We start from the raw sequence: 26344 nt of genomic DNA, 5'->3' as shown, positions 1-26344 counted from the left end.
CCACATCCATCTGGTCAACAGAACTCTCAGTTCCATGTCATATATCTCTCTTAGATTTATCCCTTCCTCTCCATTCCTACATTTTCCATCCCATGTACCTTACAGGCCAATGGGCTTTCTCATGTCCAACCTTTGGACCAGCCACTGATTCTCAGCCCACTTTATTGTTATCAAACTTACAGGGTCACATGATGAAAAGCATGGACCCCCCCAAATAAATGGTGGGCTGCTTTGCTTAGAAGAGGTGATGCAAGTTGTAGGTACTTTTAGGATTTATGGCTTCATAGTATTAGGTACATACTCTGTATGCCCTTTGCTTATAGGTCAGAATTCAAATTCTATAGACTGGAATACAAGGACTTCTTTCCCAGGACCTCATTCACCTTCCCTGCCTGTCTTGCCCTATGGCCAACTCATGCTGTATTGATTAGCCACTCAGATATATTGGCAGCTTTATACAGTTGCATGACCTGTGTTATTTCCTGTGCTTGAAACGTGCATCCCCTTATATAATACCCACCAGGAGATCTCCAATCCCTCCTTTAGAATTCAAGATTCAGCAACTCTGATTGAATCCTCAGCCACACACAGATTCTCCAACCTGCCTTACTCTCCTGCATACGTGCATTTCCTAGCATTTATCAAACTGTATTATAGTTATAATTTGATATTATGTCTTTTCCCTTCCCAGTGATCTTCTTGACTGTAGGCTCATATTTATCTTTTATCCTCAGCCCCTTGCAAAAACTTGATTCAATAAATGTACTTGTTGAATAAATGATTGTGCTAAGATTGATTGATTATGACAAAAGAATAACTCTGGCTCCTTTGATACAAATTCTGTTGGTTCTATGGTGCACTCCTTTTTGTGAGATCCTTTGAGAAATGTATAGATGAATAATTTTTAAAAGGGAAAACGTGTTTTGAATTGCTGAGGTAGACCATCAATATATTGAGAAATTTTTATAAGAATTTTTTTGTTGACAGTAGTGAAAGAAAAAGTCAGAAGCTTTAGTCAAAATAAGTGAATTTTAACTCATTTTAGCAAATAATACATCCTGGTGCTAGTGAGTAATATTTCAAAACACATTGGTGTCTTGGGTGTAAATAAATCTTGTTTTCTTTATTGCCATAAGGTTCAAATACCACCACTTGTCTGTTTCCTTTATGCTTTGTGCATGCTAGTTAACTTTCTGAGCATTATAATCCCTACTGTAAGTGCAGGAAGTGATATTTACCTCTCAGAACTATCATAAGGATCCAAGGAGGCAAAATACCTAAGTTACTAAAATAATAGCTGATTTGGCACTTAATAGTACATTTTTTTCTTTCTTTTTTATGTTTTTAAAAATCATTTTTGTTAGATGGACTGTATCCCAAAGTGTTAGGTTCACAAATGCATTATAATTTGTCATTTCTCATTACAAGCTAAACTACCCCAGCGCCATTGCAAATCCCTGCAGATTTTTGCTTTAGGAAGATTGCGGTAGACTTAACGGGTGAATCACTTTGCTCTGCTGGATGGTAGCCCACAGCCCCCTTGAGCAAAGGAACTCTTATGAGACAGGATGGACTCTGGGCCCAAACACATTTCCAGTCAGATCAAGAATGCCCCAAAAGGGCACCAGAGCTACCTCTTCCATGAAGAGAGCCTGGAGCTGATGCCTCCTTTTTGTGCACCAACAGGCTCTTCACTTCCCTAGAATTGGTGCTCTTATTTATCCAAACACTCAAACCAGACCTTTTTTTCTTTTTCTTTTTCTTTTTTAACTAACATCAAGGTTATTGGAAAATTTTGATAGCTTTTATGTAGTATATTTTGCTTGGGAATAGCATACTCCTTTTGAAACCTTCTAAAGAAAGCATATAAAAATATCCTGTGCATTTTGTGTGAAAGATTGACAAAAGTATGTTTTCCTAAAGAAAGTTACCCAAACAACCAGAAGAAAAGTGAGGCAGAGTAAAAGGATAGACAAGGGTTGGTTGATGGTTGACATGTGAAACGCTTTACCATTCATAAAATATTTAGGTTATTTGAGCTAAGGAGGAAATTGCTAAGGATTAGGTTTATAGCACTTGACCATGTCTCAGAAGTGCTACTCTGTAAAACTTGTCAAAGAGGAAAAAATAAAAAGAAAAGAAAGCAATCCCATTAGGCAACCTGGACTTTGCATCCTGTCATTTATTAAATTTGTCAGTTGAGGCAGTTAGGATTATGGCAGTAGATTTATTAATTTTTCAGAAAACCTGGCATGGAAAAGCCTTATCCTTGGCACTAGCCTGGAAAATGCAGAGAAGAAAGTTTGTGAAACAAGCAGAATGCTGAATACCTGCAGTGAAAAAGTCATTACTATAGCAAACCTGTCCCAGATGAAGCCAGGTAACAGATTTTGGGAGGGCTAGATTCCTGAAAAACTGCGAGATTTTATTCAGAATCTTTTTGTAGAAAGGAAAATCCTTTCTTAGCACGAGTGCTATAGTGGCTCCACTTACTGTGGGCCTGGAAAATGACACTGTGCTCCAAGCAGACGTTTGTTTTCATTTCTGACATTCAAAAGTCATTGTCATCAATGTCTAAAGATTTATTCTTGCCTACCCAGCCAAAAAGCAGGACTTACTCCTTTCCCTTTACATAACGTTGGGGGCTGCAGCACTCTGAGGTCATCTTGCTGATGCTCCATGCCTTGGATGATGGGTGTGGCCTTGTTTGAGAGTGGCTATGATCTGAGGCAGGAGTAGGGGCAGGGTGGGGGTGTCGTATTCATGACTTTTTTTTTTTTTTTTTTGAGACAATGTTTCACTCTTGTCACCCGGGCTGGAGTGCAATGGTGCAATCTCAGCTCACTGCAACCTCCACCTCCTGGGTTCAAGTGATTCTCCTGCCTCAGCCTCTCGAGTAGCTGGGATTACAGGCACCCGCCATCATGCCTGGCTAATTTTTTTTGTATTTTTAGTAGAGATGGGGTTTTACCTTGTTGGCCAGGCTGTTCTCAAACTCCTGACTTCAGGTGATCCACCTGCCTCAGCCTTCCAAAGTGCTGGGATTACAGGCGTGAGCCACCGCGCCTGGCCCTTATGGCCTTTTAAGGTCTTTGTTATTCATTCTGGATACCACAGAAAGAAGGTTCCCATTATTTTCTGCTACCGCTTACTGTAGACTCAAGTTGCTTTATTTCCTTGTTTTCTACCCAGGAAGGTGTACAGGGCATACAGAGGGTTCTATATTGTGTACAGAAGTTGAAGCTATAGTGTTCTTGATTTAATAATAATAATCATAAAGTGTTTACTATACTTCAGGCATTATTTTAACCACTTTACACATATTAATTAACTTAATCACACAATTTGTATCCTAGCCCTATGAGGTAGTTGCTGTTATTGCCACCATTTCAGAGATATGGAAACTGAGACAGACACAGTTAAGTGCCTTGGCTGAGGTCACAGAGCCAGGAAGTGCCACTGCCAGGGTTTGTGTTCCCAGGCACATCCTGACACTGATCTCAAGCAGTCATGCCATGGTGGCAGACAATGTGTTTAATGTAAACCAGATCAACTTGTTCACACAGAGCAGTAGTTCCATTGTGAGTACTAATAGGGAGAAAGAAGAAGATTCCTGCCAGCAAGTGGATTGATAGTGAAAGTGTGTGAACACTCTCCAGAATAGAGTGAAAGGGATGAAGACCTTCGTTACTTCTACTTCAGCATACACATGAGTCATCTGGGGTATTTAACTTTTCTCCCACCTGCAGAAATGTCTGATTCAGCAAGTCTTAGTGGGATTTGGAAGCTACATTTATGTAAGCAATCCCAAACAATTTAGAACATCTTGCTGGGGGAGGTCTGAGATGTATTTTGTTAGAGATTTGTGCCTTATTCTCACAGGCTTGGGTTATTTCAAAGAGGATAGAGAGAAAAGGTTATCCTACCATCTTGCCAACCAGGATTTTGTGGATGTGTCTTGGTAAGAAACTTTACAGTACTCAAAGTACTTCATCTTGAGGGGTAGATTTCACATGGACAATGAAGAAGGGGTTGGGAGAAGCTGGCAATAGTGAGCCAGTCTACAATCTTAAGCATAAAAATGAAGACTGAGTTTTTTCACAGGAGGATGCCCCATCTTCTGGGAGGTACAGCAGATGGCAGTGTGTATTTTCTAGAAATAAGTTCAGAATTGAAATCTTGTAGGACATTTCAAATAGGGCTGAACTTTGAACTCATGTTTATATACCTTGGACATAGGAATGGGGGGAAAATAACAACCCTAAAGATGTCATGTAATATATGGTTTATCACATGTGCTCAGGCCCTCTGGGTCAGGATGTATACATCTAAAAATGCCCTCATAAGTGCATTGGATGAGGATCTGACCCCATAGACCAGCTTATATAGCTCTTGTGAACAAGAAAAAAAATCTGCATCTAGTCTTACATCTCTTCTAGCAAATGTTAAGTGTGGCCACCGAGAAACCCAGTCATTAAAAATGAAAAGAAAACAAAAACTATTTCCTATGATGTGAATTTAAAGAACAGACTCTTTTTTTTCTTGAATGGAAACAGTGACTTGAAATGGAGTAAAATTAAGCTAAATAAGAGGAAACAGTGAAATTTTGTAGACTACGGAATAGTCTCACTGGGAACATTATGGAAGCCTCATCACTTAGTCATTACAAACTAAACCAGACAAATGACTTGAAGATATGCTGCAAGAAACAAAGTCACAGGGAATGGATGAATGAATTTTTTTCTCTATCCCCCTATGGAAATTTCCCCAGTGGTATCAGCACTCAGACACACACACACACGCACACACCACACACACACACAGTCACCTTCTAGTTGTCTTCTTTCTGACTTTGCAATGTGATCATCACCAAAATGGCATTTAAAAACCCCCAAAGCCTCTTTCTATTGCTGGGTCTACATTTACTGTGTATTCTGGTCCCCTGTCTTGTTCATTATGGATAAGATTGTCTGTTAAGATTATAAAAGCCTTACGGTTTCCACTTTGTCATCTATAAAGCCTTGTAAACACCTTCCCCAGCAAAGCCTAGCGATTGCAAGTAGTGAGTGGTAGAACTGAAACCTGATGGAGATGGAAGAGGACAACCCAATTCTGTTCAAATGGTGGTTTACAGAAGCTGTTCACTTCAGCAGGCTCATTTAACTTGCGCAACCTAAAAACCACTGAGCCTTCCTTCCATGCCTTGAGTCACACGTGCTTTCTATAGATAGCTGGTAGAAATCACAATATTGAAAAGCCAATTACTTGCATATTTGGAGCTGAAAGTTGGGATTTGAAGTGTGACCATCCCCAGTGTTTTTTATTCTATAGAGTGTAGCCTGCACCAGAACATATATAAATGATCAGATTTTATTCACTGTTTGTTCCATTTTCTATTACTAGCTACAATAAGAAATTCGAATGAAATTTAAAGATTACTGTGGCTATCCATTTAAACACACTATTTTTGATTCCCAGATTATAGGAAATTAGCAATTGGTTGCATGTTTCTTTAAAAAAGCTGTTTACCTATTACAAGTAGTTGATGATAATGGAAAATAATAACACCAATTTTTATCAACTATAATTTTATTTGGAAGACAAGGCTTTTCTATTATACTTCATTCCTTTTCTTGTTGCTCATGGGCAAGATAAAGCTAAATTTTCCCTCTTGTCTTATGCAATGTAATAAAAAATAAAATACTAGTAATATTAATAATGAAAAGTAGCAACCTTTTATAGATCTGTGACATATCCTCACAGATATGTCAGGCCTTGCACCAAGTCCTTCATGGATATTGTTCCATTTTATGCTCACAACAGCTCTCTAAGTAAAATATTCTTATCTTACCGATGGGCAGCTTGATCTTAAAGAGGTTCAACTGTGCCTAAAATCATGTGAGTATGTGGCAGAGCCAGATTCAAGCCCATTTTTTTCTGACTCCAAAGCCTGTGCCTTTAATTACCTGCCATGTGCCTCAAATTCCTTAAGTCTTAAGGGAATTATTGTATTTCCTATGCCCTCTCTTCCCTCATATTGCATCTTCTTATTCCATCCTCATGAAGGAAACAAGAGTTCATCACCCAAAATAATATTTTTGAACCATTAAAAATAATAGACACAACTACTATTAATTTTACCAGTGATTAAAATGATCACAAAAGTAATATGATCATGCAACTAGACACAAATTCTTTGAGTAACCTAAAGAAATCAAAATTTAAATTTAAATTTCTGTAGAGTTCTTAAAGAAAATCAGATAATTGAAAACCATTTCCAGCACATTTGTGCTGTTGCATTTGTCTTTTCAAATGCTAGTTTTATTGAAGACTGTAAAACATATTGTTACAATTTACAGTGGGAAGGACAGTGTGTTGATTACATTACTTTTGGAAGAGGAGGAAACAATTTATATTACTTTTCTACCTGGTCATCTAGAAAGATCAACTTCAAAACCCAAGAAAATTCACTTTCCACATGAAAAGCAGTCTATGGTAGTATGTTGACTAAATGGAGCATGGGGTTTTGAGATGATAGTATTTTATTATTCTTTGTCGCAAAGGGGCTAATCATAATCATCTAGGAATTGATTATCGCCTTACAAAGAAAAGTGTGTGTAAACTTCTTTTTGCCTTCCAAAAGCTTACAAGTTTTGGCAACATTGTACATCTTGTGCATAAATATAACATTGGGCATAAAACTAAGAGAAGAAATGCTTACAAAAGATTTAAATCAATGCTTACTTGAGCAATACAGCATTGATCTAGTTCTTTATTTTCCCCTCTTCAAGTATAATAGAATGCAAGTTTCATGAGGGCAGATACTTGGGACTTGTAATTAACTGCAGTCTCTCTAACATTTAGAAAAGTACCTGACACATAATAGATGCTTAATAAATATCTCTTAGATAATATGAGCTTTAAGAGGAGGAATCATGGGGATGCCACACCTCATCCTGCATCCGTTTATATCTACGAGTTGAAGTAGTGAGGTCCTCTACCTTTGTCTTTGTAAGAATATCACTGTCTGGGCCATTACCCTTCTCAGAAAAAAAAAATTCTTTCAATGCAATCAGCATTTGTGGATGATTCAAAGATGGAATATCTTAAGTGAAAGCATCTGTTGGAAAACATGATAAGGTACTCAGAGACAAAGTCCTTGTCATTTATATGTTCTGAATGATGCCTAGCTTCCCATGGGTAAACACTGAAACCTAAATTGCCATAATAAAGATCAGTGCCATTGCCATTAAAATGCACTGTGTTTCTACTATCTTGAGTGCAGAAAAAGAAAAAATGTTGGCACCATAGGGCTGATTCTGCACCCATGTAGAATAATTTAATTCTGTTAATAATGCTAGAAATGTTAAGAAAATATTTGGGGGAGGGAAAGGCAGAATATTGGGGACATGCAAAACCAGCCTTGTTTCATCTGCACTCCAGGATCCATGTGTTTTCCCTTGTTTACTGTACTTATTCTGGATCTGTTTTCACTTTTATTTGTGGTCAGCTTCGATATGTCTACACGAAAGCAAACTTCTGAAGTAAAATGACTCTGTCTTTTTACAGCATGACTTCAGAGAGTTGGACAGTTTTAGGATGCACTGGTTCCTGGATCAATTTTCCCATGCCTGCTTAAGGCATGCTAGTTAATATACTGCAAAGAGAAAAGGCATTGTCTCTAAAGGCACATGAATCCAACCATTGAGCTGCATTCTGGGTGTACGCCATGCCCTTTGAGCTTCATGCATAGCAGCCCAGCCAAATTCTGCCCACCCTCAGAAGTTGAGCCTTATGCATACCACCCCAGCCAAATTCTGCCCCCCAGAAGTTCTCATGCAATTTTCATTGACTATAGTAGGACTCATCTGGGTGTGTCCAAGGGCAGAATCTGGCTGGCTACATGTAACATACTGTTTGGGTTGGGGCATGAGGCCAAAAAAGCATTGTTTACTATTTATATGGGTCTTCACCAATTTCTGGACTCTAAAAGAGATGAACTCACTGCTTCTGAATAATTCATTCATCAAAGCAGACATGAAAAATTTTGTTCCTTGAGTTTAGTTAGAAAGCAAAGCATTTGCTGTTTCACTGTCTGGAAGCCAAAATATGTTTGGGGCTCTCCACTTCAACCCAAGCTGACATTCCCAAGCTGACAGCATCTTAAAGCAAGATGACTTGCTTTCCTGCAAAGAGGCAAGCAACTGTGGCCATGAGGGTATGACAAAGACATTGAGATTGCCTTGAACCTCCCTCAAAGTTTCCTACAAATTTCACGTTCCTGTAAAACATTTGGGGAAGAATCACTTTGGTGTCATCTAGACATAAATCCAGTCTAGGGAACTGTTAATGTTTCTACTGTCAGGAATCAATATTTCTTATGTGTAGTTGACTTAATAGCAGTTGTCATTTGTTTTATGTCTTTGTAAAAGGAGCACATATTCGTTTGGGGGTGCTTTTTAATATAAAGATGTTAGTGCTTTGCTTTTGAACATATTAAATGATTCCATGTGTATTAACAAACTATGGTAGTAGCATAGAATAGGGTGTTACCCTGACTTGGACTAAAATCATTTGTTTGTGTGTATGTGGAGTGCCATCTATGGCACCTTAGAGACAAATGCCAGAAATATGAAACAGTGAGGAGGAAAGGCTCCTTCAAATAGTGCGTGCATCTTAGAAAGCCACCTGGGGAATCTGCTGAGAAGGGATGGCTAGATATACTTCCAAATCCTCAAATATCAAGCATCCAAGTGAAAACCATTAAGTTTGATGAGTTACTCTGTTTGTAAAAGAAAACTAAAAGCTTATAGAAATTTCAAATTTACAAGTACCTAGGGCTAGATATTCTGTAATAAGTTTCTGCTTTTAAAAAGGGGAGATGTCTAAACTCTGTAATGTTGGTGGAGTTTTGTTCTCAAAGGTTCCCAGGTGGTCCTGAATAGCCCATTTCAGGGTTTTATCAAACCCTGACATGGGCAAGACTTACAGATGTTCAACCCTAAATCCACCCTGCTTTAAATCTCTTTTATCTTGTTCATATTTATATGAATGTTTAGAGTAAAATCCTCATTAGGAATTTTTTGAACATTGAGATTCAAGTCAGCCTTAGTGTTCCCTTCTCAGCCATTATCATTGTAATCTTCCCTGTCAACCTGATTTTCCTCTCTTTGCTTATCTTTCTTACTTTTTTCCCTACATTTTATAACATTAGAGGAATTATGGTGGTTCTGAATGATCCTGTTGTCTTATACCCATCCTTGGTTTTCCTCTCTTCCCCCTTTTATTTGTTTTGTTAGGAAAAACATCATCATGAATATTGATTCTGAAATCAGGTTCTAATTTCCACATATTTGTATTCAGAGTGACTCTACCATTCAACAAATTTCTTTAACTGGTCCTTCACAATATATTCAATGTAATATAATATATTAAAATCAATAATATTGGTACAAATGCTGGGATTGGAACCTTGGAATGAACAAATGGGGCCAGCTTAGGTAGAGGCTGGGGGTTTCAACCAGGCTCTACCCAGCTGCCCTGAGGATGAGGGAATCTGTATCTCAGAGGATGCAGCGTGGTCTGCATGCAGCTCCATGTGCAGAGCACTTGGCAGTCTCTGGCTTCAACTCTTTATATATCAGTTTCCAGACCTCTAAAATTAAAATAAGGAGGATATTCACTACCCACCTTCTAAAGTTGTAAGATTGAGTGAGTTTATACATGTAAAGCACTTAACACCATGTTCATCACTCAAAAGGTGCTAATTGGTAATAGCAGTAGTATTAGTAGTGGTAGTGGTAGCAGTAGCAGTCGCAGTAGCTTTATTTCGTTACAGTCTCAGAAGTTAGAGAGAATCATTGACAAGTTATAGTCCAATGTTATTTACATTTTTCAGAGAACATTTATGTTATTTTTTTATTTTTATTTTGAGTTCTGGGGTGCATGTGCAGGATGTGCAGGTTTGTTACGTAGGTAAACAGGTGCCATGGTAGTTTGTTGCACCTATCAAACCATCATGCTTAATGTTCTAGAACAAGAAATTTTGACGTGAGGTCTCACAGGATGAAACTGCAATAAACTAATACAAGTGAGAAGGGGGATGGGTAGAGAGGAGGTTTCCACAGCCCGTAGAGTCTGGAGGCAATTACTCAGTTTCTCAGCAGAAACAGGTGAAAGTGTCCAAGGGCTAGGCTATACAAATAAGGCAGTCAAAAAGCTGAGATTTAGGAAAGGATGATGGCCCTTGACAAAGCGTCTACAGGAAGAAGCTGGACAACCAGATAGAGGCTCGGAACCATGATGAGGCTAACTTGGGGGTAGTTTGAGTTATGACAGAAGGGCTATCTGACTACACTGGACATGTCCCATGGTGTATTAGTTAGGGTTCTCTAGAGACACAGAACTAAGAGGATAGATGTATATATAAAGGGGAGTTTATAAGGCGTACTGACTCACACGGTCACAAGGTGGGGTCCCACAATAGGCCATCTGCAAACTGAGGGGCAAGGAAGCCAGTCCGAGTCCCAAAGCTGAAGAACTTGGGAGTCCAATGTTTGAGAGCAAGAAGCATCCAGCACAGGAGAAAGATGCAGGCCAGAAGACTAAACCAGTCTAGCCTTTTTATGTTCTTTTGCCTGCTTTTATCCTGGCCTCACTTGTGTGTCTACCCAGATTGAGGGTGGGTGGGTCTGTCTTTCCCAATCTACTGACTCAAATATTAATCTCCTTTGGCAACACCCACATAGACACACCCAGGAACAATACTTTGCATCATTAAATCCAATCAAGTTGACACTCAATATTAACTATCACACATGGCTACTCCACCCTTACCCTGTTTGTCAATAAGGAAAGCACAAGAGCAGGTGAGGGCAGCCAAGAGACTTGGCAGTGGATTCCAGACCTGAGAAAGCTGCTTAATCTCAAGGTTAACCTGAAGGACTCTGCCCTTGAGACTGGCCCCTGGCCTCACCTGAAGACAGAGGCCATCAGACATCCCAGCAGCAGAAGCCCGGACAGTGTGAATAAATGGGAATAGCCTTCTGGAAAATGAAGAATGCTTGGATTTGCAGGAACTGTATTCAGCCAAGGCTGGATTATCTGCAAAGAGGTATCCATATGCTTGGGCACTGTCTCCTCCCTCACAGCCCAACTGGTCTACTTCCAGCCATGCTCCCTGGGGACATTGCCTCCATTCCCCAAGACTTACTCTTCTGCAGTTTCACAAAGCCCAGTTGGTTTAAATTCTTTGTCCTTCCATTGTCCAAACCTAATAAGGAAGTCAGTCAGCTGTGGGTTGGGATAAGGAGCTGGTTGGTGGTAAGGAAGAACATTCCTCCAAGGGCCTTTTGATCTTTAAGAGGCAATAAGTTGCCCCATTCCCTGCTTTTATACAAAAATATCTCGTGTGTGTCATTCAAACAGATTGTTTTCCTTCCCATGAATGTAACTGTTGTCTCTTGGAGATTTTATGAGAAACAGAATTCAGGCCATTCCAGTTAGGCAGAAGAGGAAAGCATATGACTTTATCTTGCTCACTTCCCAGACTTGTCTCTTTTACTTGTTGATATTTGTCTCCAGGAGTCATATATTTCAATGACAAGGCAAAATGCCCCCAGACAATTCATGCCTGTTCCTGACTCTGTACCTAACCAACGGTGGACTTTGGTCAAGACATTTTATACCGTTGGGCCTCGGTTTTCTCATCTGGAAACTTGGGAAGTTGGACTGGACAAGATAAATTTGGCAGGCAGTGTGTTATTGCTATCAAAAACATGGATTTTGCAAATTAACATACCTGATTTTCAACCCTAGTTCTGTTATTTGCAAAGATGACTCAAATGCAGCAGAGCCTCAGTTTTCTCTTATAAACAAGGTTGTTATGAGGATTACATAAAATAATGCTTGTGAAGTGCTTAATACTAACTGAATATTGTTAAGTGCTAAGTCAGCTTTAGCTCATATTTAGTGTTTCCATCTATGATTTTTCCTTCTGAAGTAAACTTTACAATATCTGTTATTCTTTACCATCTATGCCAATGATATTTTCTATTAGTGTGGGCAAATCAAAATGAGCAATGGTAACTCTATATTTATTCTATATATACAAGTGTGTGTGTGTGCTCTCTCTCTCTCTTTCACACACACGTACACACACCCAAAAAAGTAACTTATTTTTCTACAATCAGCAGAATCTAGAATTAAAGAGGTTACGTTAACCTAGTATGGTTAAAGAAGTACCATACTAGGTTTTTGTTCCTCAAGCTCTTTCACAAATCCTTCCTTTTGAGTCAATAGCTTGTGAAGATAGTAGGTCAATGTTTTTTTCAACTTGTATTTTAGATTCAGGGGGTATATGTGCAGGTTTGTTATCTGGGTATGTTGCGTGATGCTGAGGTTTGGGATATGAATGATCCCATCACCCAGGTACTGAGCGTAGTACTCAACAGTTAGTTTTTCAGCCCTTGTCAACCTCCCTACCCTCTCTAGTAGCCCCCAGTTTCTATTGTTGCCATATGTTCCTGAGTACCCAATGTTTGGCTCCCACTTATTTATATATGAGAACATGTGGTATTTGGTTTTTTGTCCTGACATTAATTTGCCTAGCATAATAGCCTTCAGCGGCATCCATGTTGCTGTGAAGTACATGATTTCATTCTTTTTTATGTCTGTGTAGTATTCCATGGTGTGTATATACCACATTTTCTTGATCTAATCCATCTTTGATAGGCACCTAGGTTGATTCCATGACTTTGCTATTGTGAATAGTTCTGTGATGAACATATGAGCGCATCTGTCTTTTTGGTAGAATGATTTCTTTTCTTTTTTTCTTTGAGATAGGGTCTGGTTTGGTCACCCAGGCTGGAGTGCAATGGCACAATCATGGCTCACTGTAGCCTCAACCTCCCAGGCCCAAGCAATCCTCCCACCTCAACCTCCCAAGTAGATTTATTTTCTTTTGGATATATACCTAGTAATGGGATTGCTAGGTCAAATGGAAGCTCTGGTTTTAGGTCTTTGAGAAATCTCCAAATTGCTTTCCACAGTGGCTGAACTAATTTACATTTCCACCAACAATGTATAAATGTTCCTTCTTCTCTGCAGCCTCGCCAGCATCTGTTGTTTTTTGACTCTAATAATAGCCATTCTGACTGGTGTGAGATGGTATCTTATTGTGGTTTTGATTTGCCTTTCACTGATGATTAGTGATGTGGAGAATTTTTTCATATGTTTGTTGGCCACTTGTATGACTTCAACAGGTGTGTCTGTTGCTGTCTTTTGCCCATTTTTTAATGGGGTCATTTGTATTTTACTTGGTCAAATGTTTATGTTCCTTACAGATTCTAGGTATTAGACCTTTGTTGGATGTGTAGTATGTGAATATTTTCTCCCATTCCATAGGTTATCTGTTTATTCTGTTGATATTTCTTTTGCTGTGCAGAAGCTCTTATTTTAATTAGGTCCCACTTTTCAATTTTTGTTTGTGTTGCAATTGCTTTTGAGGACTTAATTATAAATTATTTCCCAAATGCAATGTCTAGAATGGCATTTCCTGTTTTCTTGTAGGATTCTTATAGTATGAGGTCTTACATTTAAATCTTTAATCCATCTTGAGTTAATTTTTTTATATCGTGAAAGGTAGGGTTCCAGTTTCATTCTTCTGTATATGGCTAGTCAACTATCCCAGTTCCAGGTATTAAATAGGGAGTCCTTTCCCCATTGCTTATTTTAGTTAACTTTGAGGAAGATCAGATGGCTATAGGTATGCAACTTTATTTCTGCGTTCTGTATTCTGTTCCATTGTTCTATATTTTTGTTTTTGTACCAATACCATGCTGTTTTTGTTAGTTACTGCAGCCTTGTAATATAGTTTGAAGTCAGGTAATGTGATGCCTCCAGCTTTGTTCTTTTTGCTTGGCTTGCTTTGGCTATTTGGGCTCTTTTTTGGTTCCATATGAACTTTAGAATAGTTTTTTCTTCTCTTCTGTGAAAAATGATGTTGATAGTTTGATAGGAATGGCATTGAATATGTATATTGCTTTGGGCTCGAGCGTCATTTAAATGATACTGATTCTTAGAATCCATGAGTGTGGAATATTTTTTCATTTGTTTGTTTAATGTATGATTTCTTTAAGCACTGTTTTATAGTTCTCCTTGTAGAACTCTTTTTTGTCCTTGGTTAGATGTAGTCTTAGGTATTTTGTTTGCTTGTGGTGGTTTTTGTAAATGGGATTATGTTCTTGATTTGGCTCTCAGCTTGAACATTATTGGTGTATAGAAATGCTGCTGATTCTTGTACGTGGATTTTGTGTCCTGAAACTTTAGTGAACTTGTTTAACAGTTTCAGGAGCCTGTGATGGAGTTTTTTGGGTTTTCTAGGTGTAGAATCATATTGTCCTTAAAGAGAGATAGTTTGACTACTTTTCTTATTTGGATACATTTTATTTCTTTGTCTTGCCTGATTGCTCTGGCTAGCATTTCCAGTACTGTATTGAATAGGAGTGGTGAGAGTGGACATCCTGGTCTTGTTCCAGTTCTCAAGGGGAATGCTTCCAGTTTTTGCTTGTTCAGTATGATGTTGGCTGTAGGTTTTTCATAGATGACTATGACTATTTTGAGGTATGTTTGTTCAATGCCAAGTTTCTTGAGGGTTTTTGTCATGAAAGGATGTTAGATTTTTTTGAAAGCTTTTTCCATGTCTATGGACATCATATGGTTTTTGGTTTTGATTTTATGTTTATGTGGTGAAGCACATTTATTGATTTGTGTATGCTGAGTCAACCTTGCATCCCAGCAATGAAGCCTACTTGATCATGGCAAATTAACTTTTTTTATGTCCTGTTGGATCTGGTTTGCTAATATTTTGTTGATGATTGGCCTGTGGTTTCATTTTTTGTTGTGTCTTTGCCAGGTTTTTGTATCAGGGTAATGTTAGATTCATAGAATGAGACCACAGTCATTGATTTTTTGGGGATAATTTCAGTAGAATTGGTACCATCTCTTCTTTGTACATCAGGTAGAATTCAGCTGTGAATTCATCTGGTCTGGGGCTTTTTCTGATTGGTAGTTTTTAAAATTATTGCTTCAATTTCAGAACTCGATATTGGTCTGTTTGGGGTTTCAACTTCTTCCTGATTCGATTTCGGGAGGTTATGTGTTTCCAGAAATTTATTCATTTTCTGTAGTTTTTTTCTAGTTTGCACGCATAGAGGTGCACATAGCAGTCTCTGAGGATCTTTTGTATTTCTGTGAGATCAGTTGTAATGTCACCTTTGTCATTTCTGATTGTACATATTTGGATCTTCTCTCTTTTTTTTGTTAATCTAGCTAGCAGTCTATTGATCTTGTTTATCCTTTCAAAGAACCAACTTTGGATTTTACTGATTCTTTGTTTGGATTTTGGGGTCTCAATTTTGTTTGGTTCTGCCTTGATTTTAGTTATTTATCTGCTAGATTAGGGGTTAGTTTGTTCTTGTTTCTCTACTTCCTCTCGGTGTGAGATTAGACTGTTAATTTGAGATCTTTCTAACTTTTTGAGGTAGGTTTTTAGTGCTATAAACTTTCCTCTTATCACTGTTTTTGTGTGTCCCAGAGATTTTGGTAGGTTGTGACTCTATTTTCATTTATTTCAAATAATTTTTTGATTTCTGCCTTAATTTCATTATTTAATCAGAGGTCATTCAGGGGCAAGTTCTTTCATTTGCCCTTGGCTTTGAGAGGTCTTCTTTGTACTGATTTCTAATTTTGTTCCACTGTAGTCCCAGAGTGTGGTGGGTTTGATTTTGATTTTTTAAAAAATTTATTGAGACTTGCTTTATGGACAAGCATGTGGTCAATCTTGGGTATGTTCCATGTACAGATGAGAAGAATGTATCATCTGTGGTAATGAATGGCATATTTTGTAGATGTCTTTTAGGTCCATTTGGTCAATTGTGAAATTTAAGTCCAGAATTTCTTTGTTAGTTTTCTGCCTTGATTATTTGTCTAATGCTGTCAGTGAGATGTTGAAGTTCCCCACTATCATTGTGTGGCTGTCTAGGTCTTTTCATATGTCTAAAAGTACTTGTTTTATGAATCTGGGTGGTCCAATGTTGGGTGTATATATATTTAGGAGAGTTAAATCTTCTTATGGAATTGAACTCTTTATCATTATGTAATGCCTATCTTTGTCCTTTTTTATTGTTGTTGGTTTAAAGTATATTGTGGCTGATATAAAGATGGTAAGCAACTTGTGCTCTCTTTTTGCCTTCTTTTGTGTGGTGGATCTTCCTCCAAGTCTTTACTTTGAGCCTATGGGTGTGTAAGATAGCCTTATGTGTAAGATAGGTCTCTTGATGACAACAGATGGATGGGTATTATTTATCCAACTTGCCACTCTTTGCCTTTTAAGTGAAGCATTTATACCATTTACATTCTAGGTTAATATTGATAGATGAGGTTTTGATCCTATCGAGAAGTTGTTAGTTGGTTGCTTTGTAGTTTCTATTGTGAGGCTGCTTGATAGGGTCTGTGGGCTAGGTACTTAAGTGTGTTTTGTGGAAGCAGTTATTGTTATTTCATTTCTATGTTTAGAACTCTCTTAGGGATCTGTTGTAAGGCTTGTCTAGTGGTAATGAATTCCTTTAGCATTTGCTTCCCCGGAAAAGATTTTCCCTTCACTTATGAAGCTTAGTTTGGTGGGATATGAAATTCTTGGTTGGAACATTTTTCCTTAGGAATGCTGAAAATAGGCCCCCAATCTCTCCTGGCTTATAAGGTTTATGCTGAGAAGTCCACTGTTAGCCTGATGGGGCTCCCTTTGTAAGTGAGCTGCTTTTAAGATTTTTTTCTGTAGTGTCGGCCTTGGATAGTCTAGTGATTGTATGCCTTGATGACAGTCATTTTGTGTAGTATCTGGCAGGTGTTCTCTGGATTTCTTGTATCTGGATGTGTACCTCTCTAGCAAGATAAGGGAAATTTTCTTGAATGATTTCCTCAAATTTTTTTTCTAGGTTATTTACTCTTTCTCCTTCTCTCTCAGGAATGCCAATCATTTGTAAGTTTGGTCACTTTACATAATATTTCTTGACAACTTTATTCATTTTTTAAAATTATTTTTTCTTTATTTTTGTCTGACTTGGTTAGTTTGAAAGACCAGTCTTCAGGCTCTGAAATTCTTTCTTCTGCTTGGTCCAGTCTATTGATAAATCTGTCAGTTATATTTTGAAATTCCTTAAGTGAGGTTTTAAATTCCAGAAGCTCTGTTTGATTTCTTTTTTTTTTTTTTTTTAAGATGTTTACCTCTTCCTTCATTTCCTTGATTGCTTTAGAAGTTTCTTTGTGTTGATGTTCAAACTTGTCTTGGAGGTTGAGCTTCCTTGCAATCCATGCTTTCAAATCTGTCATTTCTGAGTTTCCATTTTTGTTAGGAACCATTGCTGGAGAGCTAGTGTGATCCTTTGATGCTGTCACCACATTCAAATTCCTCTTGGTGCCAGAATTCTTGCAGTGGCTCCTTCTCATCTGGAGATGCTGGCACTTCTAATTTTTGTAATTATTTTAGTGTGGGTAGGATTTTTCTTTTTCTTTCTTGCCTATAATATTATTTTTTTCTTTACCTTTCTCTCCCTTCCTAGGTGATATGACTGTAGAGAGTGCTGGGTAGGGTCTTTTGGCTTTGTTTCTATAGCCCCATGCACTTCTGATGGCAGGTTTTATATTGGGCTCTGCAGTTTGACCTACAAGCTTGTAGATGGCGCTTATAGGTAAGAGCCAGCTGCAGCCAACATGGTTGGATATATAGTTGATCCTTGCTTACTAGGAGAAGGCCTCTGTTTCCTCAGGCAATGGGCTAAGCTGTGGAGTGCACAGTGGTCTGAGCTCCCTCCTCAGCCCTGTGGGGTTGGGGGCCAAGATGGGCAGCGCTAGACCAGGCAGGTCCTCCTCCAGGGGCCCCGATGGCAGGCACGAGCACCAGTGCTGAGGGTGGGTACAGTGAGCCGCCACTGAGCACCCAGAGGTGTGCCTAGGCATGGTGCTGGGAAACCTCCTTGGCCTAAGTTCTCTATGTGGGACTGAGGGGTGGCTTAAACTCCTAGGAGAGTAGGTACTCCAGATACCTGGAGGTCTGCCTGGTTATGGGGTAGAGAGGGCCTCTTGCACCCAGGATCTCTGCACAAGAAAGCTGGGGCAGTTTAGGCCACTGTTCCAGTTGGGTGGGTGCTGTGAATGCCTGGAGATGTGCCTGAGTGTGGAGCAGAGAAGGTCTCCCTACACCAAGTTCTCTGCTCAGGCGGGGCAGGATGACTAAGGCAAGCGTCCTGGAGATTTGCCTGGGCATGGAGCAGAAAGGGCCTCTCTGCATCTGGATCTCTGCATAGGAAGGGTGGGGTAGCTCAGGCTGCTGAACTAAATGAGTGGGTGCTCTAAATGCCTGGAGATTTGCCTGCATGTGAAGCAGAGAGGGCCTCCCTGTACCAGGATCTCTGCACAGGAAGGATGGGGCATGTCAGGCTGCTGATACAGGTGAGTGGGTGCTCTGAATGCCTGTATGTCTGCCTGTGAATGGAGCAGCAAGAGCTCTCCTGTACCACAATCTATGCCAAGGAAGGATGGTGTGGCTCAGGCTGCAAAACCACACAAGTGGGTGCTCCAAATGCCTGGATTTCTGCCTGAGGGTGAAATGGAGAGTGCCCTGCTGTACCACAATCTCAGAGGAGCAAGCTGGGGCACCCAGCAATGGTACATGCAGACCAGTTCCACGTTGCCAAGCTGGCAAGTCTCACTGCCCAAGAGAAACTATAGCTGTAGCAGCTCTCCTTCTGCCCGAGGCTTGCAATAGGGGGAGCACAATTCTAGCATCTACTGCTGAGGTGCCTTCTACAGTTCGGGCTGTGGAGGCCCCTACCCCACTCCAGAGCAAGTCTTGCTCCAGCCTCTGGTCCAAGACTAAAATACCAACACAGTCATGCTGCCAGGTCACCAAAGAATTCCTGACTTTGTGTGGTCCTGCATTAAAAATGGCACCCTGCCCTTGGTCCTAGGCTAGGCTGGGGAAAATGTATTGAGCTTTTTGTGGTGTCTTTCTCTTACAACATCTTCAGTCCTTTCCCCAAGTTAGCACTAGGGCTTGGGAGAAACAAAGTGCTCCCCCTTGGTCTGGGTTGCTTGGATCTCCATTGGAAAGGTGAGCTTCAGAGGGAGGCTCTCTGCCTCTCTCATGTACTGGGGTTTTACTCATTTTATCATTTTATCAGACACCATCACAGGGGCTGTTTGCTGGCATTTGCTCCCTGGATTCTGGTTTGTTCTTCAAGATTCCAGTAGATTCCTATTTTCCTTCTTGAATTAAAGTTCACAGAGTTGATCTTTATGCATTGTCTTGCTATCTCCAAGTGGCTGAGGCAAACTAAAAGCCTCTCATCTGCCATCTGGGGTGGGGTGGGGGAGTTGGTCAATTTTAAGGCTGAAGAGGTTACTAAGGTTATTCTTTAGCAAACCCATTGTATGCAAAGTAAAGGCCTCTGTACATATGGAATGAACAGAATCTTAACAGGCGAAGTTATCACAACTCTGCACTATTAGCTATGGCCATTAACTCCAGAACCAGGGCTTGGTTTGGTAGGAATATACAAGGGAGAAGTCAAATAAGAGTGGCATGAAGATATTGTAAAGAGAGAGTATAAGAAGGGGATGAGAATAGAGTAAGTTAAAAGTGTTTGTCTGTAGTGTCTTTGGGGAGAAGTTTGGAGATTACAAACCAACACTTCTATTGTCCAATATCACATTTCCCATTCTTAGTTGAGTTGGTTTTGATATAATTTGAAGGCTGGAGCTTCTTCATTTTTGTGTATGGCACAGGCAATTCTGACTTTTTACTTATTTATCCACTCAAAAAATAGTAGTAAGTACCTATAGTTGGCCAGCATTGTGTTAGATTTTAAAACTGGTCCTCTACCCATGGGGAACTTACATTTTTGGAGGAGACAGATGAGAAAGTCAACCTCTCAGTACAATAGGTGGTTCTTTGAAAGAGGTATTCAGTAGGTACTATGAAAACACAGAGCAGGAACACCCAAGTCACTGGGGAGTCGGGGGAAAAAACCCTGAATAAGCAGTGATAGAGGGTGGGAGTGGTGAAGTCATACTGGAGAGAAGTTAAATCATGGAGTAAGTGAGAATAGTGACTGGACTTAGAATCAGGTTACTCACTGGGGGGATTTAGGCTAACAATTATATCAACTATTGATGGAAGGAATACAAGACAAAGAGCTATTTTATGCAAAATAATGATAATTTTTGTCTTAACCATGTGGAATTTGAGGATCTTGTCGTACATCCAAAAGAAGATAAGGTATCCAGCAAACAACTGGCATTAGGATTCAAATGGAGGTTGAAGCCATGAATATATATATAGTTCTTCAGACAGAGCATATAGACTGAACAAAAGTAGGCAATGGGATGCCTGAGGAAGATCCATTTTTAAGGGCTGAAATGAGTAAATAGAGATGGCAGGAAGGAAGATAAGAAATAGCTTCATTAGTAGGAGGAACATCTGGAAGAGTTGTATTAAATAAGCCAAGAGAGAGAACTTCTAGAAGGAGGTAGTGATCTGCAGAGTCAAATATCACACATGTAATATAATGGTTGCTAGGTGGGCTTTTTGCTAGCTAAGAAATGTTCATTCAGGTTCTCTTGACAAAGAAATCATGAAATCAATTTGCTTAATTATAACTATACACTCAGAAAATGAAGTAGACAGAAACTCTACTCATGCAACCAGGTTTTGAGAGAACAGGAACCAAGGAATGCCAGGCCTCATAAAGAATGGACTGCAGTTCAGAAACTAGGAGCTCAGGATATAACACAACTCTTGCAATCAGGATATTTTGTTACCTCCTCAATAGGTGGTGCACCGTGGTCTGCCTACAGGCAGTCTGCCATCAGCCTAATTCTTTGTTACTCTGTGGAGGTCTACACACCTTGGATGCACTTCCATATTACCATCTCTAGACCAGCTCTTTCAAGAGAGAATCAGATTGGTCTAGTTTATCCCCATGTTTCTAATTAGAGAGGGACCTCATAGTCCATAGATTCGTAGCTATTGAATCACTTGTGTTGCCTCACCTGCCTGGGGCCCAGTCAGCTGTAGCCAGGGAAACAAAGTAATATGGTACCCAGAACATGACTACTTCTTCATGAAGAACTGGTAAGGACCACTTTCCTCAAAAAGGGGCAGTGGCTCTGGAAGATACTTCCTGTTTTAAAGCCTGTATCATGGACATTAATAATGTGGAAGTATATGTGTACCTGTGAGAGTATCTTCAACACTGGAGATAAACACTGGAATTGAGATCTTAATGGATTGAAGAGTAAATGGGAAGTGAGCCAGTGGAGGCAGGGAATATAGATAAATCTTTGCAGGAAGGAAAGTTAGAGATACAGTACCATAGCAAATAGGAAATATGTTTCCAAGGTAACATTGTCTTTTTTTTTTTTTTAAATATACTTTAAGTTCTAGGGTACATGTGCACAACATGCAGGTTTGTTACATATGCATACATGTGCCATGTTGGTGTGCTGCACCTATTAACTCGTCATTTACATTAGGTATATCTCTTAATGCTATCCCTTCCCTCTCCCGACACCCCACAACAGGTCCCAGTGTGTGATGTTCCCCATCCTGTGTCCAAGTGTTCTCATTGTTCAGTTCCCACCTATGAGTGAGAACATGTGGTGTTTGGTTTTCTGTCCTTGCAATAGTTTGCTGAGAATGATCGTTTCCAGCTTCGTCCATGTCCCTACAAAGGACATGAACTCATCATTTTTTAAGGCTGCATAATATTCCATGGTGTATATGTGCCACATTTTCTTAATCCAGTCTATCATTGTTGGACATTTGGGTTGGTTCCAAGTCTTTGCTATTGTGAATAGAGCCGCAATAAACATACGTGTGCATGTGTCTTTATAGCAGCATGATTTATAGTCCTTTGGGTATATACCCAGTAATGAGAAGGCTGGGTCAAATGGTATTTCTAGTTCTAGATCCTTGAGGAATCGCCACATTGACTTCCACAATGGTTGAACTAGTTTACAGTCCCACCAACAGTGTAAAAGTGTTCCTATTTCACCACATCCTCTCCAGCACCTGTTGTTTCCTGACTTTTTAATGATTGCCATTCTAACTGGTGTGAGATGGTATCTCATTGTGGTTTTGATTTGCATTTCTCTGATAGCCAGTGATAGTGAGCATTTTTTCATGTGTTTTTTGTCTGCATAAATGTCTTCTTTTGAGAAGTGTCTGTTCGTGTCCTTCGCCCACTTTTTGATGGGGTTGTTTGTTTTTTTCTTGTAAATTTGTTTGAGTTCATTGTAGATTCTGGATATTAGCCCTTTGTCAGATAAGTAGGTTTGGAAAATTTTCTCCCATTCTGTAGGTTGCCTGTTCACTCTGATGGCAATTTCTTTTGCTGTGCAGAAGCTCTTTAGTTGAATTAGATCCTATTTGTCAATTTTGGCTTTTGTTGCCATTGCTTTTGGTGTTTTAGTCATGAAGTCCTTGCCCATGCCTACGGCCTAAATGGTATTGCCTAGGTTTTCTTCTAGGGTTTTTATGGTTTTAGGTGTAACATTTAAGTTTTTAATCCATCTTGAATTAATTTTTGTATAAAGTGTAAGGAAGGGATCCAGTTTCAGCTTTCTACATATGGCTAGCCAGTTTTCCCAGCAGCATTTCTTAAATAGGGAATCCTTTCCCCATTGCTTGTTTTTGTCAGGTTTGTCAAAGAACAGATGGTTGTAGATGTGTGGTGTTATTTCTGAGGGCTCTGTTCTGTTCTGTTCCATTGATCTATATCTCTGTTTTGGTACCAGTACCATACTGTTTTGGTTACTGTAGCCTTGTAGTATAGTTTGAAGTCAGGTAGTGTGATGCCTCCAGCTTTGTTCTTTTGGCTTAGGATTATCTTGACAATGTGGGCTCTTTTTTGGTTCCATATGAACTTTAAAGTAGTTTTTTCCAATTCTGTGAAGAAAGTCCTTGGTAGCTTGAAGGGGATGGCATTGAATCTATAAATTACCTTGGGCAGTATGGCCATTTTCACGATATTGATTACTCCTATCCATGAACATGGAATGTTCTTCCATTTGTTTGTGTCCTCTTTTATTTCATTGAGCAGTGGTTTGTAGTTCTCCTTGAAGAGGTCCTTCACATCCCTTGTAAGTTGGATTCCTAGGTACTTTATTCTCTTTGAAGCGATTGTGAATGGGAGTTCACTCATGATTTGGCTCTCTGTTTGTCTGTTATTGGTGTATAGGAATGCTTCTGATTTTTGCACAAAGATTTTGTATCCTGAGACTTTGCTGAAGTTGCTTATCAGCTTAAGGAGATTTTGGGCTGAGACAATGGGGTTTTCTAAGTATACAATCATGTCATCTGCAAACAGGGACAATTTGGCTTCCTCTTTTCCTAACTGAATACCCTTTATTTCTTTCTCCTGCCTGATCGCCCTGGCGAGAACTTCCAACACTATGTTGAATAGGAGTGGTGCGAAAGGGCATCCCTGTCTTGTGCCAGTTTTCAAAGGAATGCTTCCAGTTTTTGCCCATTCAATATGACTTTGGCTGTGGGTCATAAATAGCTCTTATTATTTTGAGATATGTCCCATCAATACCTACTTTATTGAGAGTTTTTAGCATGAAGGGCTGTTGAATTTTGTCGAAGGCCTTTTCTGCATCTATTGAGATAATCATGTGGTTTTTGTCTTTGGTTCTGTTTATATGCTGGATTACATTTATTGATTTGCATATGTTGAACCAACCTTGCATCCCAGGGATGAAGCCAACTTGATCATGGTTGATAAGCTTTTTGATGTGCTGCTGGATTCAGTTTGCCAGTATTTTATTGAGGATTTTTGCATCAATGTTCATCAGGGATGTTTGTCTAAAATTATCTTTTTTTTGTTGTGTCTCTGCCAGGCTTTGGTATCAGGATGATGCTGGCCTCATAAAATGAGTTAGAGAGGATTCCCTATTTTTCTATTGATTATAATAGTTTCAGAAGGAATGGTACCAGCTCCTCTTTTTACCTCTGGTAGAATTCAGCTGTGAATCCATCTGGTCCTGGACTTTTTTTGGTTGGTAGGCTATTAATTATTGCCTCAATTTTAGAGCCTGTTATTGGTCTATTCAGGGATTCAACTTCTTCCTGGTTTAGTCTTGGGAGGGTGTATGTGTCCAGGAATTTATCCATTTCTTCTAGATTTTCTAGTTTATTTGCGTAGAGGTGTTTTAATATTCTTTGATGGTAGTTTGTATTTCTATGGGATCGGTAGTGATATCCCCTGTATCATTTTTTATTGCATCTATTTGATTCTTCTCTCTTTTCTTCTTTATTAGTCTTGCTAGCAGTCTGTCAATTTTGTTGATCTTTTCAAAAAACAAGCTCCTGGATTCATTGATTTTTTTGAAGGGTTTTTTGTGTCTCTATTTCCTTCAGTTCTGCTCTGATTTTAGTTATTTCTTGCCTTCTGCTAGCTTTTGAATGTGTTTGCTCTTGCTTCTCTAGTTCTTTTAATTGTGATGTTAGGGTGTCAATTTTGGATCTTTCCTGCTTTCTCTTGTGGGCATTTGGTGCTATAAATTTCCTCTACACACTGCTTTAAATGTGTCCCAGAGATTCTGGTATGTTGTGTCTGTGTTCTCATTGGTTTCAAAGAACATCTTTATTTCTGCCTTCATTTCATTATGTACCCAGTAGTCATTCAGGAGCAGGTTGTTCAGTTTCCATGTAGTTGAGCGGTTTTGAGTGAGTTTCTTAATCCTGAGTTCTAGTTTGATTGCACTGTGGTCTGAGGGACAGTTTGTTATAATTTCTGTTCTTTTACATTTGCTGAGGAGTACTTTACTTCCGACTATGTGGTCAATTTTGTAATAAGTGCGATGTGGTGCTGAGAAGAATGTATATTCTGTTGATTTGGGGTGGAGAGTTCTGTAGATGTCTATTAGGTCAGCTTGGTGCAGAGCTGAGTTCAATTCCTGGGTATCCTTGTTAACTTTCTGTCTTGTTGATCTGTCTAATATTGACAGTGGGTTGTTAAAGTCTCCCATTATTATTGTGTGGGAGTCTAAGTCTCTGTGTAGGTCTCTAAGGACTTGCTTTATGAATCTGGGTGCTCCTGTATCAGGTGCATATATATTTAAGATAGTTAGCTCTTCTTGTTGAATTGATCCCTTTACCATTATGTAATGGCCTTCTTTGTCTCTTTTGATCTTTGTTGGTTTAAAGTCTGGGTAACATTGTCTTTTAAGATAGAAGATACTTCACCCTAGTTATATTGTAATAGGAAAGAGAAAGATTGCATATGCAGGGGAGAAAATGATTGATAGACTGAGGTCCCTGAGGGTCTTCAAGGGAACCTTGTAGAGCACTGTTTTTTACCTTACTCATACGTACACTCATCAGTGGACTCTCCTATCTGAGGTAATCTCATAGTGTTGAACGTGGAGAAATCCTGAAAGAGATATGGGGAAGGAATAAATTGAAAATGAGAGTGTTAAGGAAATGGGGAAATACTATGGGAGTGGGCAGCTAAAAACACAAGTTAGGAAATGAAAGAGTGGGAAATTCGGAGAAAGTGAAGAATCAGTAAGCAAGAGTTTGACTAAATATTCCCAGGGGACAGCTTATAAGTCCTCCTGGGTGTTCTGATGACTCCAAGGGCTGCTTATTTATTTTGCTGCAAGGAAAAAGCCACAAGCACGCCTTGGTTGTGATGTCTCTCATAACTCACTACCATAGCAGGCAAACCCTCAGGTATTCTAGAGCTTTTTGTTTTGCATCAGTAAATATTTGCTGCCATTGTATCATCTTATTAATGATTTACCATACATCCTATTTGAATTTCATAGAGCAACCCCCTTAAATAACTTTTAATACCAGAGATAATCCCAGTGGCTAAGTCAATTAGATCTTAAAAATAGAACCTTTGTTAAAAGGTCACTCCAATTTCTCTTCTGGTGTTGGGTTCTGACACTGATAAATTGTCCCCAGGCTCCTCTCTTAACATCTTAGGTTAAGACTGTCTCTACTACATACATACACCAGAAGCACTGAGATTTTTTTTTTCATTTAAAAATAGATCCAAAGGCAAACATATTTAAAGTGGATTTCCTACTATGGCGATTTCAAAACCTAACACTGGAGAATGAAGGTGGTAACTGTCGTTTCACATGTGTACTCAGCAAATGCAATTTCTACTCCCATAGTTTTCCTTTTCCTCCACCTAACTCTACTACACTGCTTACTATAAATAGTAGTTGAAAGGGGTAGATTTTATAAGCATTTGGGACCTGCATTTTCATC

The 26344-nt window shown here is 39.3% G+C and overlaps 1 protein-coding gene across 11 annotated transcripts in view; it reads left to right on the top strand.

The window, feature by feature from the left end:
• Positions 1-26344, top strand: part of SUGCT (succinyl-CoA:glutarate-CoA transferase) — a 735129-nt gene that overhangs the window by 665506 nt on the left and 43279 nt on the right. The window lies entirely within an intron of this gene.

Source organism: Pongo abelii, chromosome 6 (assembly GCF_028885655.2).
Source record: "Pongo abelii isolate AG06213 chromosome 6, NHGRI_mPonAbe1-v2.0_pri, whole genome shotgun sequence".
Classification (NCBI taxonomy): domain Eukaryota; kingdom Metazoa; phylum Chordata; class Mammalia; order Primates; family Hominidae; genus Pongo; species Pongo abelii.
Note: the sequence above shows the minus strand (reverse complement) of the source record. Positions and strands in the feature narration are given on the sequence as shown.